Below are 20275 nucleotides of genomic sequence, written 5' to 3' on the forward strand. Positions count from 1 at the left end.
AAAACAACAATGAAAGTTAGAAGGTAGAAAATAGAATTCCGAAAAACAAACAACTTAGGGATATGCACACACACATATATACTTGCAGATATAAAATAACATATACTATATTTATGGAAAAATTTATGGAACAAATTGAGTCATTACAAAAACTTAAAGAATATACATATTACAATGTTAAAATTTTCCATATTAATCTATAAGTTCAATTTGGTGCAATTCCAATTTTTGTGCTGTTGGTGGTAGTTGTATTGTTGGTGGTGGGGGGTGGTGGTGTTAATGTGTGTGTGTATGTGCGTGCAACTAAAGAACATTTCCATTGCACTCCTGAACTAAAAGCAGAAAGTGGGAAAGTTGGCCAAGAAAAAATCAAGGTTTATTAACAAGATATAATAACATATACTTTCTAGTATTAATGAATGAATAGATAGGTTGTCTAAAAGCTACAGAATACAGAGTTCCGAAACAGAAGCATATCGTATATATATATATATATATATATATATATACACACACATATATATGTATATGTTAGTATTATATATACAAATTAGCGTTATGTTCAGAATAGTGAATTTTTAGACAGAAACTTTTTAATATAATCCGTATTTCCTATCATCTGAAAAGTATATCCTGATTGGCTAAAGTCAATATTTTTTAAATGAAAATTTCAAAATGTGAAAAAGTAGAAGAATTTTTTCATATACCTGAGATAGAAAATTATAAGTAAAACCTATATCAATAAGAAACAAACAGTGAAATAGAAAGAATTTTCAAAAGACATGAACAAGCTATCCACGGAAACATACACAAATGGTTAGTAAACCTATGGAAGCACGCTAATGCCTCAGTTTTAATCAAGGAGTAAATGTTAGTGCAGGAAGATACATTTTCATACTAATTTTAATTTCAAAAATTAAAACCAATATCAAATGTTAGCAACGGCAAGGATGAAGGAAACCTCAGATACACTACTGGAAATCTGCATGACTCGCTGGGGAACAATTTGCCAAAATCTAGGAAAGTTGAAGATGTAGAATTTTCTACCAAGATATTTTACTTCTAATCACTTATCCTAAAGAAATTTTTATATAACCAAACAAACCATATTAAAATATGTTCACAACAATGAAAAAAATTAGAAAAAACCCTAAATTTTCATCAAAGATTAAAATAGATAGGAAACTACAGATTGATTATATCTTCATTATATCTTAGATATGAACAGATAGGACCCAACAAATATTGGATGAAATCATGTTTCAGTAAAAGGAATAAAAATTGTTTCCATTTATATAAATTTGAAAATATGCAATTCAAAATGATGGTGAATATGGTAAATTGTCTTACTCAAATTATCTCCTGTGTGTTGTCTTTCACTACACAGACTGGAAAGCTAAAAACATATATAGGGTTTCATATCTAATTCTGCTTCTGCAATTAAATGCACTCCTGTGTGACCTGAATTCACTATTAAGTGTAGAAAAATTGAACAATGGTAGAGGTATCTATACTGCCAGTGAATGATTATCAGGCATCACAGAGCTCTGGTACAGAAAGTTCTGGTAGAAGCTGATCTCCAGAAGTGAGTTAGGTGCCAGTGCTCCAGATGCAACATTGCAGCCAGCACCAGGAAGGGGGAACACATTTGAAAATTCCCCAAATCTACATCTAGATATGTATTCTAGATCTGCCACTTTAAATACTTGTCATATGATGACATGCATTCAAAATGGCATTGTGTATAAATGAATGAGGCTGCTAATCACAAGAGGAAATCAGTACTATTAAATACTAGCCATAGGGTTGAGTGAATAATACTCAAGGCTGTAACTAAGTCATGGCACACTGGTTAGAAAACGTTACCAAGTACACACAAGAGATGTGTACTTGGAATTCTCACTGCAGAATTGCTTGTTACTAATAAGTATTTGTAAACAAACTCGACGCCCAACAACAAGTGAATTAATAAAACAGAGGATTTTATACAGTATAATCCTTTAGCATTTGGTGAATAAACTAGAGCTACACATGTCAATCAAATAGAAGATGACTGCAAAGAAATATACAGTCTGTTGTCTTCTTTTTAAGGTGTAACACCTACCAAAATAATATATGATTTATCAATTCATAAATATGTGATGAAATTATTTTTGAAAAACATACATGCAGATACAAAACTGCACATTCAAAATAGTGGTTATGGGCTGGGAGCAGTGGCTCTTGCCTGTAATCCCAGCACTTCGGGGGCCGAGGGGGTGTATCACTTGAGGTCAGGAGTTTGAGACCAGCCTGGCCAACATGGTGAAACCCCATATCCACTAAAAATACAAAAAACGGTCGGGTGTGGTAGCGTGCACCTGTAGCCCCAGCTACTTAGGAGGCTGAGGCAGGAGAATAGCTTGAACACAGGAGGCAGACGCAGGTTGCGGTGAGCCGAGATCACACCACTGCACTCCAGCCTGGGTGACAGAATGAGACTGCACCTCAAAATAAATAAATAAATTAATTAAAATAGTGGTTACATCTGGAAAGAAACAAATGGAATTATTATACACCTACTATGTACTGAGAAAAATTTTTTTTAATAAAAAAAGGAATCAGATTAGGCAGAAGGCATCAATTTATCTTTTATATTTGTGTCTTTCAAATATTCTACAGCAGATGTTGCAAAACACTAAGATGATGTTTAGTTTAGGGGCTGGGACACCAGTGTTTCAACACATTTTAAAATTAAAAATAACCTATGGTAGAAAAGGAATTTGTTGGTTCATGAAACGATATTGCTAGCATTTGCCTGGACCCTGTCTCTGGTTCTTGGTGATTCTTCCAGTGCGGATATTCCTCTGTTGGCTTTGTCTTCCCTCATTATTTCTAAATTATATCCAGGAGTAAGCACAACTATGTGGTCCCTTATTTATATACAAAGGGGAGATTGTTTCTCGCCAATCAGTCACCGAATTAAATTCCTGATTTTCTTTGCGAGTGGACAAATCTAAGACAATTACTGTCATGCAGAATAGTATGTGCTGATTAATTGCAGGCTTCCCACTGTACTTCTCCCTTTCAGTCGCTATAGGAGGAGGAAGAGATGGCACTGATGGGCTTATGCTAACCTCTACTAAACCTCAGAATTTGGAGGAGCATTAATACTACCAAAATCTCAGGGCTCTAAATAGAGAAAATGTGAAATTCATTAAGGAAAATATGGGTGTTTTCCAGGAGATGGAACAGGGGGACAGGAGACTAGGTAAGCAAGCAGTAACTGAATCTCCGCACCAAGTGCAGATCCTCAGGGTGTTTCAACATGCTGGTATCTAGGTCAGTGTTCTGAAAGTGTGGTCCCTGGACCAACAGCATTAGCATCGCCTAGGACCCTGTTAGAAATGTAAGATCTCAGGTTATACCTCCAGCCTACTGAATCAGAGTGGCTGGGCCCAACCAGCTTTCCAGGAGATTCTGATGCCCACTAAAGATTGAGAGTCCCTTCTCCAGGCCCTTATAACCACACACCTCTCATATTGTGAGTACCTCACTTTGCTGCATGGAATACTATTGTTTTAAAAAATGCATTTTCAGATATACAGCCATGCATATTGTATTTTCAGGAAAACAAAGAGAGGATTTTAGAAGGTAAATTTGACTACATGTCAAGTTCACCAACATGCTGGCTTCAGAACCTTCATGGTAAGATACCATCCCACTACATATACAATATTAATAATACAAATCTGGAATGTATCTAGGTTTCTTGTGTTTCTTGTTATCTTACCTTCTCCTGTGATATTATGAGTTGCTTCAATCTTATGTTTCTTGTGACTCATTAAGATTATTTTCCATGTTCTGGAGTGCAAAAAAAAAAAACTTGTTAATTTTGATAAAGTGAGTTTTTTCTTTTGCTGCTCATGAAACAAAATTTTTAAAGTTAATTTTGATAAAGTCAAATTTTTCTCTTGTTGTTCATGCTTTTGGTGTCACAGCTCAGATTTTATTGCCAAATAGATATTCATGAAGATTTATCCCCGTGTTTTATTCTTTATCCCCATGAATAGTTTCATGGTTCCCACTCTTATATTTAGGCCTTTGATCTATTTTAAGTTATTTTTTGTACATGGTATGACATAAAAGCAGTTCAACTTACTCTTTTGCTTGCAGAAATACACTAGTCCCTGCATCATTTGTTGAAGAGACAGTTTTTTCCTCTTGAATGGTATTGGCTCTTTTTTTGGAAATCAATTAAACAAAGATGTTTGGTTTTAGTTCTGGATTCTCAGTTCTATTCCATTAGTCTCTATGTTTATCTTTATGCCCACACCACACTGTTTCAATTACTGTAGCTTTATTGTAGTTTTGAAATAAAAAACTGTGAGTCCTTCACCTTTGTTGTTTTCTATGTCATTTTGGCTATTTGAACTCCCTTACAATATCACATAAATTTGAGAATTTGCTCTTAATATTACCCCAAAAAAAGAGTTGTTGAAACTTTGGTAGGGATTGCATTTTACTTGTACTTTAAATTGTTTTCACACCTTAGTAATATTAAATGTTCCAATCTATGGATAAGGGATGTCTTTCCTTATATTTGAGCCTTCTCTATTACTGTATTTCTAATTAAGAAATTTATTTTAGGTAGAATTAAGGGTGTACATTCATATGATAAAATAACATATATAGGTAACAAGATTATATTTCTAAAACCATTACTTTATTACTGGCTTTTAGAAATTCTATTAATAACTGAATATATATTGAAAAATAATGTGGTTTTTAATTTTTTTTTTACCAGAAGACATTGTCTACTATGCTGGAACTATGAACAGTTTACATGTAGCCATCTGTACTAGTGGAGACCTGACATATCGGCAATTTTTTCCTTGATATTTAAACATTATGCATTTTTTTCATACAACAAAGAACAAACTCACTGAGTCACTCTTTAATTCATCTCTATTTCAAAGTAATTCAATTATTCTGTGGCTTTTATTCAAGTTGAATGCATAATTAATTGAAAACATGCCATTGATTTTACACCACCAGAAAGGAAACAATTACTTCCTATTTCAATGTTAAGATTCACCTTTCAATGGTAAGATGACTTCCAGTGAGGTAGAAATGATGATTCTCTTAAGGAGAAGAAACTACTTCATAAATTATGGAACAGCGTAAAAGGGACAGGAAATTGCAACACAAGCTAAAAATCATTAAATAATGAAATTTTAATTCTCAAAGAAATTTGTCTGATTTGGACATAAAAAAGAGTTAGAATTATTCTATTAAGTCAAACTTTTTTTTAGTTTCATAGGAATCTAGTGTGCTACTTTAAGATAAGGAATTTCACTGAGGCTTAGAAATTAACATTAAAATAATAAAAACTGGCACCTTTGAGGAAAAAGCCTGAAATCAGCAGAAAAAAAAGTCATTTAAACTAGATTTGCTTCATGAAGTGAGGTACATCTGCTTGATGATCAGCAATTATTTTTCCAGGGGAGAAAAAATAATAGTCATTACTTTTTGTGATTTCATGTTAGTTTTTCTTATTACCATAAACATTCCTCAAACTACAATTATGGGTATATACAGAGCACAGAATATGGGCCACATGGTGCTCAAGGTTTTGGGATACTCGTACTCAAAAAGAAACATCTGCCTTCTCAGGGTTTCCTGGTGCAAAAATAATGATCCTATAACCAAACAAAATGAATATCACTTTAAATATTAACAAGGGCCATAAATTGATAAATCAATCATGTGATATAGATTGTCTAGGGAGTTTAGGTGAAATTATACAGGATTTATAAGAAAGATCGACCTATCAAGGTGACAGCTGAGTCACTAAAAAGGTAAATAAAAAGGCGGGAAAAGAATTTCATGAAAAGGGAACAGTAAGTGTAGTGTGTGTAGATTTGAGTCGGCCTCGTTTGAAGAAATAAAAGAATGTTGCAGTATTTGTCATACAGAGAGAAAGGAGAGAAATGACACAAGATGGGATCAAATCTTGCGTGGCTTATTAGAGGACAGTTTGTTTGTTTTGCTGTTGTTGTTGTTATTGTTTTGTCTACCCTATGTCCAAACCCTGCCTTCTCCTATGGGAAATGCTGTATCCTGGCGGCAAATAGGGGCACGTTACTTAAGTTCAGACAACGCTTTCAGAAAAGGATTTGAGCACTGGGCAAATATTTAGTAAATTTAAAAAGAATGTGCAATTTATCTCAAAGCATCATCTAGTGTCAGGAGCCTCAAAATCTAGGGTGAAGAATAGGGGTGTTCGGGGAAGCTGCCAAGTAGGGGGAGAGGTGTCAGACTGCCCTATGCTGGGCAACCTTGGAAGTGGTTCCTGCACCAGAATCTTTTGGTTACATCAGTTCTCCAAGCTTGGTTCTCTAGATCCTGTTTTCCACCTAAGCACTTATCCAGTTGATTTTTTTAAAAAAACTTAAATTAGCTAGAGTCCGTTTCTATTACTTGCAGCCCCAAACTCTTAGACATTGTTATAGAATATTCTTTACTAGGATCAGCTTCTTCTTAATATTCTTTTCTTTTCTTGCATCTACAGTAATTGTCTCTACAATTGTTTATGGTTTCCCCAATATTCTAATTATCTTCACACTTTAATGTCTGCACCTGGTCTTCTCTATGTCAACCTGTGGACAATACTCTTCCAGAAATCCTTCCTGGCCCCTACCAAACAAAGTCAATTCCATTTTCTGTGCTCCCTCCATATTTTATTGGTAGCATAGTCCATGTTATGCTATATTTAATAAACAAATGTAACATCTCAGTGGTTTGCCTACTTTCAGAAACCCCACAGTAAATCACAGCTATGGCCCAGGGCACTGCTTCACAATATGACACCCATGCTATTTTGAGCTTGTGACCCCACAAGAGACTTCCATATTGCCACTGCAGAGGAAGAGAGAAACTGGAGGATGGCACAGCAGATTTTACAGCTTTAACCTTGGAGTGGCCCACTTCTATCTGGCCCACATTTAACTGGACAGATTAATATTTAAATGACCTTGGACAACTGCAAGAATTTGGGGAGGATAGTTTTCAGGATGCTCATAGAATAGGATATGAGAATTTGACGAAAACATAACGTCATGTTGGACTCATGTATCTTGTTTTCACCTAATTTCGTATATATAACATTGTACTATAATTTATTCACTTACAAGTTGGTCTGTACCTTCACTATGCATTGATCCTTAAGAGTAGGGACTATTACTTCTTCCCCTCTGAAGCCTCAGTACTGAGTATCGTGCTTGGCTCTCAGTAAACACCGTTAATGTTTATGGAATGAGAAGGTGATAAATGGATGTTATTTTTCCACAATAATTGTCTCTGTATTATAATTCCATGATACAGTATTAGCCACAATTCACTGAATATTAAGCATCAAAGTGCTGTGGAGTACTGTTTCCATCAACAGAGTAGGTTAAATTCTCTGGGGGCATTCCTGCTACCTAAAACCTGCATGAAACGCAAATTATCCTTCATTTCTAGGCTGCAGGATATAATCAAAAACACTACAAATCAAAAGAGAGAGAGAGAGATTAAAAGCATGAGCTTGAACCTAAGTGGCAAGCATTGAAAGCAAACAGAAGTCAGTTATGTGGACAGAAATACAGTCAGTATTGCTCTGGGGCCATGGGGCTTTTTCCCACATTAGTAAGGGAGACCTTGAACCTGGCACTCACATACAAAATGAAGAGTTGGCAGGGGATAGTTGGGGTCCAAATCTGAAGTTATTTAGGCTCTGGGCACATCAAATTGAATTACTCTCCACAGGAAAGCATCCTTCTACTTGTCTTCAGAGTCTGCAAATAATACCATCAACCACATACATCTCATAATCAAATAAGACCAAAGAAACAATGAACAAACACCTTCACTGAGAAGTGAAGCAGAGTCAACAGAAAATAAATTTAGGCCAAAAATGACCTGATGGTAAGTATGTGAGCTATATCCAGATGGATAATAACTTACAGTTACCCTCCCTTTGTTGCTCAATTCATTTTTAAATTATAAATGGATTTTAATAAATACAAAAACTGACACGTGAGAAATGTCACACTTTTTTCTCACATTTTACTTCTATCAAATAATTTTGTAAAAATAGAATGCAGAGTATTTAATGTCACTGTTTATATTAGCATTTCTCAAACTGTGCAGTCTTTTTGATACATTTAAAATAGTTTAAGTGACATAATATAATTGTTATACTAAAATGTAAAAGCCTTTTTTTCTAATGTGACCCTATATTCATGATATTACCTTATTTACCTCTATTGATTCCCAAACATAACTTCATTTTTATTCTGGTTTTGCCTAGCATTTGGTAAGATTATCCTATTATTTTAAAAATGGTAAGACAGAAAATTTTGACTTATTATATTCCCAACATAATCCCCATTAAATTTAATTACTATATCATATTACACAGAAAAGAGTTAACACAGCAACCCCGAAAATATCCTTAGAAAGGCTTGCTTGCATTGCTGCCTCTTGGTTGGCATATAAAAACATGGATTTCAAGAGTGTTTCCACATGTGTCAAAGTTCTGTGCATTTTTAAATAAGAATAAAGAGTGTCTCAATGTTCCTAAACAGTTTGTGCATACAATATAATTTTTATTGAACACCTGCTTTCCTACTTGGAAGCTAGAAACTTAATATATGATAGGGAGAGGTATCCCCACAAACCCATCCCTGAAGAAAATCCCTGGGCGCTGAATTTCTAGTGTGCTTCCTTGGTAGATGACATTTCACACAAGTTGTCACAACTCATTGCTGGAAAAATTAGTCACGTCTATGTACTAGGAAATGACTTTTGGCACCTTGCACTTCGTTTCCTCCAAACTTCACCTCATGTTCCATTTTCTTTTTTGATATTCTTTTATTCTCTTTGCTGTAATACATCATAGCTGTGTCTGGCTTATTTCACTTAATATAATGTCTTCAAAGTTTGACCACGGTGTGGTAAATGGTAAGATTTCCTCCTTTGCTGAGACTGAGCAAAATTCCATTGTACGTATGTATCAGATTTTCTTTATTCATTTAGGAGTCAATGGGATTTTAGGTTGTTTCTATATTTTAGCTATCGTGAATAATGCTGCAAAGAAAATAGGAGTGCACATATCTCTTTGAAATCCTGATTTTAATTCTTTTGAATGTATACTTAGAAGTGGGATTGCTGAGTCACATGGTAGTTCCATTTTTAATTTTTTGAGGAAACTCCATTCCCAACAACAGTGACCTGCATGAGTTCCAGAGACCTGTTGTGCAACATGGGACATATGGTTAACACACAGTATTGTGCACTGTAATACATATTCAAAAGACAGATCTTATCATATGTGTTCTTAACAGACACACACAAACACAAAAGAACACAAGAAAATTTGGGGAGGTGATAAATATATTTGTTACCTTGATCATGGTGATGGCACAACACAATGTATGCATATGTCTATACTCATCAAATGCCTATCAATTATATATCAATAAAGCTTACAAATCATAGCTAAGGGTACAACTGTATGCTAATTCTTGTGAGTCTTCCTAGCGAATCAACATAACTGGGAGTGGTCTTGGGAACCGCTAACACGCTGATGCAAAATATTAAATATTTGAGTATGTTGTTGTTGTTGTAATTACCTAAAGATATTTTTAAGTAAAGTATGATAGAGATTTAGTCACATCACAATAGGGAATGGGAGAATAAGGATCATAATTGTAAAGACTGACCTTATTCTTTTTCACCAAGACAGTTACAGATTATGCAGTCTTGGAGTGAACTGGGTTCACTAACTAACGTGTTCATCAACCAATATCTTCAAAAGTTCCTTTTCAGGGCCATCCTCATTTGAATGGTTTCAATTAAAAGAGAATTACATAATATGCCACCATTAGAGTCAGCTTCTATTTTGCATTGTGTATTGCTATGAATAGATTTTCTATGGAAATAATACCTTATTATCATCTCTAGTTGTCTATTTATATAAATGAATGATCCTTAAATTAAACTGAACTACAACATTAGCAATATACATTGTTATGTTATAATCTGTATTTCTTTTTAGATGCATTTCAGTTTCTTTTATTTTCACTTACTTATGGTCACAATAAAGAAGCTGTAACTTGTTTTATATAAGCTATAGAATGATGATAAACTAATTTTAGAGAAGATTTTAAATTCAATTGCAAAATAAGCAGACAAAAATAAAGATTTATGGGATAAACGTTAAACTTTATTTTCAAAGACAATTTGAAGACTTATTCCAAAAATAAGCTATTCAATGATGTAAGTTGGCTAGAGGTTCAATATAAATTTGTTTACATATTTACTATTAAATTTCTTTGAATATTTTGTTGCATTTGCCAAATGCAATGAAAAGTTCCAAATTTTAAATTCTTTTGAAAATTACTCTAAAGCTTAAAATCTGTAAAATATTCATTATTGCATTGTATCTGGATACTTGAAATAACTTTTTGTGTCTTCACTTAAGTCTATTGTGTATTTGATCATACACACAATTTTCCAATTTTTTCCATTTTGCAATAATGGAGATTATTCAGTTAAAAACCATAGAAAAAAATATTATTTATCTTAGAATCAAGCATCTTAAGATATATCACGTTATAATAGTTATTTAATAATATCTTATTTTGATAATAATCCTGTGAGTTAACTTTTTTAAATTTCAGAAATAAGAGGATAAGTGTTTTAAGTAATTTTTGAGTGAGCTTTTTTATTATTATAAATCATTAAGTTGTAAAGATATATGTAGTATAAAACTTCTTTTTAGAGCAGAAATTCTCAAGATTTCTAAATAAATTAACTAAATTGGGGATAAATATTCAGTTTGATGATCAGTGGTTCAGCATTACTTTGGATGAGGCCTAGCTTACTGTAGTAAATCACAAAGTTGGTAGCAACAATTAGGCCCAGCTATGTTAACTTGAAAGCTAGGTAGCTTTATCTGATCGCAATAACATGGGTTACTAATATCTTCAAAATTATGTATATTTATATGTTTCTCACCAAAATATATGAAAACAAAGAATTTAAATTGCAAAAACAGCTATTACTAATTGGACAATTTGTGAGAAAACCCATTTCAAAAAGCTGTGCTTTTCTTGTTCCATAATCCATTACCAATATTGTATTTTCAGAATATACTTAAACTAATAGAGAGTGATAATATGGTTGATATTATATTAAGTAAAGATCTGAAAATGTAAGAAAAATGAGAATTATAGTGCAGGTGATATATTAAAGGTATGTAAATGCAGTTATTCAAATATTTTAACATTTTAAAGTATTTTGAGTACAGTTCTTAAAAAAAATTTATAGTTTTCATGTGACAAGTCAAAGATGAGTACTAATAAAAAATCTCCTTAGAAACAGGGAATAATTCTAACATTCATTAAGTATAAAATAATTTAAGAAATGTTAGAATTACCCCCTGAATCAATTGTATCTATGTCTATCAATATGAAGGTATATTATTGAGACAGAGCTAAGTGATAAAAATAGTTTTCAGAGTAATGTATATAGGATGCAATTTTATTTTATTTTAGGGATAACAAGAAAACAAACATTATACCAAAAAGAATTCCAGAATAAATATTTTTGTGACAGTAAATGCATGGAATAAGATGAAAAAGAAAACCCATCAAAAAATCCTAGTAATATACAAGTATTTTCAATCGAATATCTATTTTCAAATTGTTTTCTCTTTATGTTTGATTTTATAATGAAAAATACATTTTTATTGAAAAGAGTCCATTATAAAAGACTAAAATTTCAAGTTTTTCTTTCCCAGTCCTCTTGCCAGTTTTTGCCTTTCCCAGTCACAAAAAGAATAAAATACCTGTGAATACAACTAACTAGGGAGGTGAAAGATATCTACAAGAACTACAAACCGCTGCTCAAAGAAATCAGAGATGACACAGACAAATTAAAAAAAAAAATTCCATGCTCATGGATGGGAAGTTTCAATATTGTTAAAATAGCCATACTACCCAAAGCAATTTATAGATTCAATACCATTCCTATTAAGCTACCACTGATATTCTCAGAACTAGAGAAGGCTATTTTAAAACTCATATGGAACCAAAAAGGAGCCCAAAGAGCCAAGGCAATCTTAAGCAAAGAGAACAAAGCTGGAGGCATCTTGCTACCTGACTTTAAACTATACTACAGGGCTACAGTAACCAAAACAGCATGGTGCTGGAACAAAAACAGACACATAGACCAATAAAACAGAATAGAAAATACAGAAATAAGACCACACACCTACAACTATCTGATCTTCAAAAAACTTGACCAAAACAAAAATGGGAAAGGATTCTCTGTTCAGTAGATGGTGCTGGAATAACTGGCTAACCATATGCAGAAGATTACAATTGAACCCCTTCCTTATACCATACACAAAAATTAACTCAAGATGGGTTAAAGACTTAAATTTAAAACCCAAAATTATAAAATCTCTGGATGACAACCTAAACAATACCATTCAGGACATAGGCATGCACAAAGATTCCATGACAAAGATGTGAAAGCAATTGCAACAAAAGCAAAAATTGACAAATGGCTTCTAATTAAACTAAACAGCTTCTGCATAGCTAAAGGAACTATCAACAGAGTAAACAGGTAACCCACAGAAGGGGAGAAAATTTTTGCAAACCATTTATCTCACAAAGGTCTAATATCCAGCATCTATAAAGAACTTAAACAAATTTACAAGAAAAAAACAAAGACCCCATTAGAAAAGTGGGCTAAGGACATGAGCAGATGCTTTTTGAAAGAAGACATACATGTGAAAAATAAGCATATGAATAAAAGCTCAATATCATTGATCATTACAGGAATGCAAATCAAAACCACAATGGGATATCATTTCACACCAGACAGAAGGGCTATTACCAAAATATCAAAAAATAACGGATGCTGGTGAGATTGTGGAGAAAAAGGAACGCTTATACACTGTCGTTGGGAGTGTATATTAGTTCATCCATCATGGAAGAGAGTGTGGCAATTCCCCAAAGACCTAAAGGCAGTGGGAGACAGTGTGGCAATTCCTCAAAGACCTAAAGACAGTGGGAGATAGTGTGGCAATAAAGACAGTGTGGCAATTCCTCTTTAGGTCTTTGAGGAATTGCCACATTATCTGTTCCACAATAGCTGAACCATTTGACCAGCAATCCTATTACTGGGTATATAGCCAAAGGAATATAAATCATTCTATTATAAATACACACGCATGTGCATGTTCACTGCAGTCCTATTCACAATAACAAAGATGTGGAATCAATCTAAATGCCCATCTATGATAGACTGGATAAAGAAAGTATGGTACATATATACCATGGATTACTATGCGGCTGTAAAAAAGAATGAGATCACGTTTTTTGCATGTCCCCACATGGATGGAGCTGGAGGCCATTATCCTTAGCAAGCTAACACAGGAACAGAAAACCAAACACCACATATTCTCACTTACAAGTGGGAGTTAAGTGATGACAACATGTGAACACATAGAGGGGAACAACACTCACTGAAGCCTTTCAGAGGGTGGAGGGTGGAGGAATGAGAGGATCAGGAAAAATAACTAATGGGTACTAGGCCTAATATGTGAGTGATGAAATAATCTGTACAACAACCCCCCATGACACAAATTTACCTATGTAATGTACCTGCATTTGTACCCCTGAACTTAAAAGTTAAAAAAAAGAGAAACTATAATTCCAGTTTCTTGTATAGATTCACACACACACGCATGTGTGCATGCACACACACCCCTCCCTTATATTTCTGACTCCTAGGATTTCTCAGTCTCCAATTTATCCATTCTCATGGGATGTTGGAATTGCAGATGAGTCCATCTCTTGGGATCCTGTGCTATATTTTCTTACAGAATCTACAAAGGTCTTGGCTGGTTACAGTGACTCATGCCTGTAATCTTAGCACTGGGAGGTTGAGGGTGGAGGATCACTTGAGACCAGGAGTTTGAGACCAGCCTAGGCAACACAGTGAGACTTAGTCTCTATTTGAAAAAAATAAATAAAGTAATTAAAATTAAAAAAATAAAAAAAGAATCTATAAGGGTCTTGTAGGATACAGTCTAGTCCAGCATTTCCAAAGCCTGAGCAATGTAAATCCTTCAGTTATGACCATATCTCCAAAGCATGCATTCTTAGACTGGCAGAGCCTTTGAAATTGTATGATTGTTCTTTAATTATCCTTATATAATCATCCAAAAAGGAATCTAGCTTCTCAAGAAACTGATAAAATTCTATTCCTGAAACCTATTTTTGACAGTCATTTTCAATTTAATAAACACATACTGCTCCCTAGGTTGTGTTATCTGACAGCATGCCCACAATAGAAAGAGAGATAATTGACAACTGTGACTTCCTTGCTATATCTTTAGATTTCTGGTATCACTCCCATATCATTATGCTTGAAGATTAAATTAGGGCCTGATCATTTTCACTATTGTTCCAATTGCCTAGCAGTATTGGTAAAACTGGGCTTTTGGCTTATCTCTACAGAGATAATTTAGTCGAGGATACATCTTTGGGTAAAAAGCATGGAACAGTCTTGCCCCCACAGATAACAATCCTATTGAAGGTGTGACTTGCCTATTTCAGTCCCAACAGATATTGAGTTTCAACAAAGCTACATATAGCATTAAACATGACAATTGGTGGCTCACGCCTGTAATCCCAGCACTTTGGGAGGCCGAGGCTGGTGGATCACGAGGTCAGGAGATAGAGACCATCCTGGCTAACAAGGTGAAACCCCGTCTCTACTAAAAATACAAAAAAAATTAGCCGGGCGTGGTGGCGGGCGCCTGTAATCCCAGCTACTCGGGAGGCTGAGGCAGGAGAATGGCGTGAACCCAGGAGGTGGAGGTTGGGCCACTGCACTCCAGCCTGGGCGACACAGCAAGACTCTATCTCAAAAAAAAAAAAAAATTACAATTGGAGTTCTTCCAGATGAAGTAAGCACAACATACCTTTCCTCTTCCACTATGTCTATAAACCCTGGATAGAATGCAAGCTATAACCTTATAGAATATAGCTATAAACCCTGGACAGAATGCATGAAGCAACCATCAGAGGATGAATCACGAGGATTGAGAAGATGACAGGAATTCAAAGTATGCCTCAAACCATGGTGAGTTTACCATTTTTATTTCCTCTGGTATCCCTGGGCTGAAATGAAGTACCAAACACCCTTAAGTGATCACACAGCAGTGATCATACTGGTGCAAAGCTGCTCCAGGAAAATCCTCCAGTTCTGGCTTGAGGAGTTAGACGAGATACTCTTAATGTTTGGAGAGAGTGTATAATCAACTCCCAAGCCCCTCCACACCCAAGCAATTCTGTGTTCAAGGAGGTAGCAGTGGCAAGGAGGTGGCAGTGGCAACGACAGCCTTTGGAGCTAAAATAGGGAGCAAGAGATGGGAACCTGCCTCTCCATTAGAGCCCCAAGAGGATGAGGCAAACCATTTTATTTTATTTCTTTCTCTTCTTCCTTACATGACTCCAGGCACAGGTGTAGATGTAGCATGTGTAGCAGAGTACAATAATTAAACCCCCTGCTTCCTGGCCTATGGCAAGACCCTGAAGAACTAGAAAGTGCCATAGAGATAGTGGAAATGAAGGAACTAGCAATAGTGAGTCATGCCTAATGATGTTTATGAATTTGTACATTTGCTCACAGCTGCACGTGACTCTGATCCTATTCATCATATCAAAGATGTTGAGAATTGAACTAAAGAATTATTACATTCATGGGATAGATTCAAACAGACCTGCAAGTCTTTGAAAATTGACATGGCATTGGAACCACAGAATGGGGATTGGAATATGTGATCTACTTAACTGAGTCAACTTCCAATTAAAACATAGACACCAACATATATATATATATATATATACACACACATACATACACACACACATATATTTATATATCAGATATATGATGTATGTCATATATATGTTATATATGCAATCCAGGGCTCAAACAAGACTTTGAGTTTTATAACTTTATATTCAAAATGATCAGGACATAATTAAAAATGACTGGATATGTGAAATACAAGAAATAACTAACAAGGAAAACCAACAGATGCCAACACTAAGATGACACAGGTGTTGGAATTATCTGACCAAAGGTTTTAAGGCAGATACAGGTGCCACAACAAGCAAACACAACACTCTTGAAATCGATAAAACAACTGGAAGCATCAGTAAGAAAACAAACTATATAAGAAGTATGGAAATTATATAACAGAAAAGCACAATAAGGAAAAATATTCAGTACAGTAGAAGAATGGAAATAATAGAGCAAAGTATCAGTGAATTTGAAGACAGATCAATAGACATTACCCAATTTGAATTAGAGTGAAATTAACAACTGAAAACAGACAGATAACACACATCTTCAGAGACTGTGCAACAATGAATAAGTGTCTCACATCCATGACACTGGAATTTCAGAAAGGGAGGAGAAAGAGTGTGGTGTTAGGGGAATATTTTAAAGAAATAATAGCTGAAAACATCTCACTATTGGTGAAACATAAAAATTCACAGATTCTGGAAGCTCAGTGAATCCCAAACAAGATAAACCCCTTCAAAAAATCCTGATGCTCTTACATCTTTTTTCACTCTGTTCCATTCCTCTCGCATCTTGTTTTTGCAACTTTTCACACACGCTCTCACCACTTTTCCCCAAATTCCTTGCTTGGTGCATCCCACAAGCTTTTTCTTACCCTCCCTCCACTTTTCTTGACTACTTATCATGGAAGCCCAACAGATAATCTTCAAAGGCAGAAAGCAAGCTCTGTGAGAACAGAGGAAAGGTAGACATTGAGGTTTTGTGTTAGTATCCTATCGTTGCTATAAAAAGTTTCCCTAAACCTAGTGGCTTAAACAACACACATTTATTGTTTTACAGTCCTGGAGGACAGAAGTCTAACTGGGCTAAAACAAATAAATTAGCAGCGCTGCAATCCTTTGGAGGCTCTAGGAAAGTATTGGTTCCTTGTCTTCTCCAGCTTCGGGAGGCTAGTCAACTTCTTTGGCTCATGACCATCTTCCATATTAAAAGCCAGCAATCATATATCCAACCTCTGCTTCTGTTATCATATGCCCTTCTCTGCCTCTCTCTTTCCCTTATGAGGATCCTTGTGATTATATTGGGCTCACCTGGATTATTAAACATAGTCTTCCTACCTCAAGATTCTACATTAAATGACACCTACAAAGTATCTTTTGCCTTATGAAGAAACTGATTCACAGTATTGGGGGTTAGGAGGCAGACATCTTTGGAGGGTCATTATTCTGCCTACCACAGTAGTCAAAGCCAAAATCCTTAATGATGAGGTGGAGATGAAAGGTAAAAACAAACAAACAAAAAAACAAGTAATACTTTTTGTCCTATCACGTCTTCCTTTCAGACTTTTCTATTTGCCCTTGGCCTTTTGAAATTTCATTGAGATAACACCAGATATGAGCTTGTTTTTATTCATCTTTCTCCAAAAGAGGTTTTTCTTGTTTTAAGCTCTGATAATTATTTCTGCATTTTATTTGATTATTTGCTTTCTTTCATGTCTCTCTGATTTCTGCAGTGCCTATTAAAAAGGCTTTTGATTTTTTTTTCTATCCTCATTGCTTCTGAATATTTTTTTTGTTATAGTTTCCATTCTCCTTTTGCTTTTAATTCTGGAGGAATCATTTGGCTTCTTTTTCTGCTTACTGATTTCCCTCTTTCTCTACTTCAGTCTAATAATCAAATTTTAAATTTCTTTTCCTTTCAAAGTATTTTTATTTTCTATTATCTTTACCCTCTTTCACTCCACCATCATGCATCCAATTTCCTCTGAGGAAATTGGTAATTCATTATATTTTAGTTTCCAATGTTTTCCTTTTTTTCCTGTAATAACTTTGTTTTTACTAATGTTGCCTTGTGTTGAGTATGGTGAATTACTTCATGGTGCCAGGTGTCCTTAATTTCCTCTTGATCCTTAATTTACTGCTCATTATTTTATTGGAGGATTGCTGTTCACCTGTCCACAGATGCTGTGGATGCTGTGGATCCTGGAAGTCAGTAGCTATTTAAAACGTTGTTCTGTTTCTATTTCCAGACATTGCTTGTGCCTAGTAACAAACACTGTTTCCACCAGCTGTCCAGCATAGGGAGTGAGGCCAATCTGCCCAGCTACTCTTGAGTCTGTAATCCTGACAATTGTCCTCAGTCTCCCTCCAATTGCTGCTGCAACTACTCCCACCTCCATAGCAGTGTTCTGTGCATTTTTAGACCTATGATTGGTTTCCTTTTTTGCTTGTTCTCTGTCGTTCTGATCACATTTATTTCCTATCTGTGAGGAATTCCTCACACATTCTGGTAAGTTCATAGCTATTTATTATTTTCCAGTGAGGGATATCATATATTTTCCTCACACATTCCAGTAACTTAACAGCACTATATTTTTTTCAATGAGGGCTATTATATAAAAATTTTTTAATGTGCCTTTTCTTATTTCATGCATTTTTTGTTGTTTAATTTTCACTACATACCCTTATTCAATTTGCCAACACCTTCTCTTACTGAAAGTCCCCACATAAATTTGTTTCCTCTGGTAGCTTTTTTCTGATTATTTTCTTCTTAGAAATATGCCCCTGTAATAATCTCCCAAACCAATTGGCCTTTCTCCTTCTTCCTGCTCATCAACTTGATACTAGTTCAATGCTCTGCACTAGGTAAGTGGCAAGAGAATGAATTTGGTCTTTCTGGCTATCTGCTGTAGTCACATTTATTAGATCACTCAGCACATAATAGTAACAGATTTTTCAATTTAAAAATTATTTTCTTCTTGAAACTATCCTATCTTATTAAAGGTGGGTGAGTAACTGAAACAACAAATGGGGTGATAACCAGCACCACTGATGAACACGGAACCAGGTACAGTGTGTTGCAGGGAACATAAAGCTAACAGGCATCTAATCATGGCAAAAACACAGGGAAAGCTGTATGTAACCTTGTTACATATATTTAATATTTATGAGAGAAGTATCTTAGTCCATTCTGAACTGCTACAACAGAGTCACAGACTGAGGAACTTATAAACATAAATTTATTTCTCATGATTCTGGAGAACAGGAAGTCCAAGATCAAGAGGGTGGCATCTTGTGAGGGCCTTCTTGCTATGTCATCTCATGGCAGAAAGCAAGAGAGGAAAATAGCACACGTATGTGTGTGGAGGTGAGGACAAACTTGCTCCAACAAGCCCACTCCTGCAATAAGAAAAACACTCCCTGGATAACAGCATGAATCCACATGAATCCATTCAGGAGGGCAGACCGCTCATAAACCAAGTCAGCCCTCTTTAGGGCCCACCTCCCAATACTGTCGTATTGAGGATTCAGTTTCCAACACATCAATTATGGATGATACATTTAAAGCATAACAGGAAGTTTTTCAAATTAAAGGAAAAGAGATGAATAATTCAGTAAATAATGTTGAAATTATTAATTAGCAATTTATGAAGAAATATATTTATAACTTTGCATTATGCCATATTCCAAAATAAATTTCATATTATTAATTAACATAAAAATAGATGAAATACATTAATGTTTATCCAACATATGCAAGAACATGACATTCTAAACTTCAAAGCTGTAGAAGAAAACACAAGGGAAATTAAAATTGACCAGATACAAAATTAAAACATTCATATGATTTACAAAATGCAAAACAAAAGGAAAAAATTTGCAGTGAATTTCAGCCTAATGAATAAATTAAAATAATTAATATAGTTTAATTTTAACTTCCTGTAAATATAAAAATGTGTAAGAAAGTAACTCTAATTCTGCTAGTGAAACCAAAAATGTAAGCAATTCAACAAAACAAAAACAAAGTCACATATTTATTAACTCTAAGAAATGAAATTAAAAATCCACGAATATCTCTCGTCTTTCATTCTAGTTCTTTTACCAACTGGGCATATTGAGGTCAAATAAATTTAAGCACTTAAAGTAGGCAGTCACATCTCTGATAAACATGCACACACACATGAGTGCCTCAATTTCAGCACTAACATGCAATACATTGAGCTGAATTCCTTATAAATTACTAATTTGGAAAGAATATTTCTGAAAAAAGATGAATAAATTACTGAAATTTGGGAAAAAACTGGAATCAGAAAATACTTTGAGAAAAAAATAGCACATGATATTTACATTGAAGAATGGTT

General features: G+C 34.7%; 1 long non-coding RNA gene across 2 annotated transcripts in view; it reads right to left on the reverse strand.

Annotated features, from left to right (window-relative positions):
• The window catches only part of LOC129533003 (uncharacterized), a 106785-nt gene that overhangs the window by 70869 nt on the left and 15641 nt on the right, over window positions 1-20275 (reverse strand). For both annotated transcript variants that reach the window (XR_008678997.2, XR_008678998.2), the window contains one exon: window positions 3773-3843. This is a non-coding gene — a long non-coding RNA (uncharacterized lncRNA). The remainder of the gene's footprint in view (window positions 1-3772; window positions 3844-20275) is intronic.

The sequence above is a fragment of the Gorilla gorilla genome, chromosome 3 (genome assembly GCF_029281585.2).
Source record: "Gorilla gorilla gorilla isolate KB3781 chromosome 3, NHGRI_mGorGor1-v2.1_pri, whole genome shotgun sequence".
In the NCBI taxonomy this organism is placed as follows: domain Eukaryota; kingdom Metazoa; phylum Chordata; class Mammalia; order Primates; family Hominidae; genus Gorilla; species Gorilla gorilla.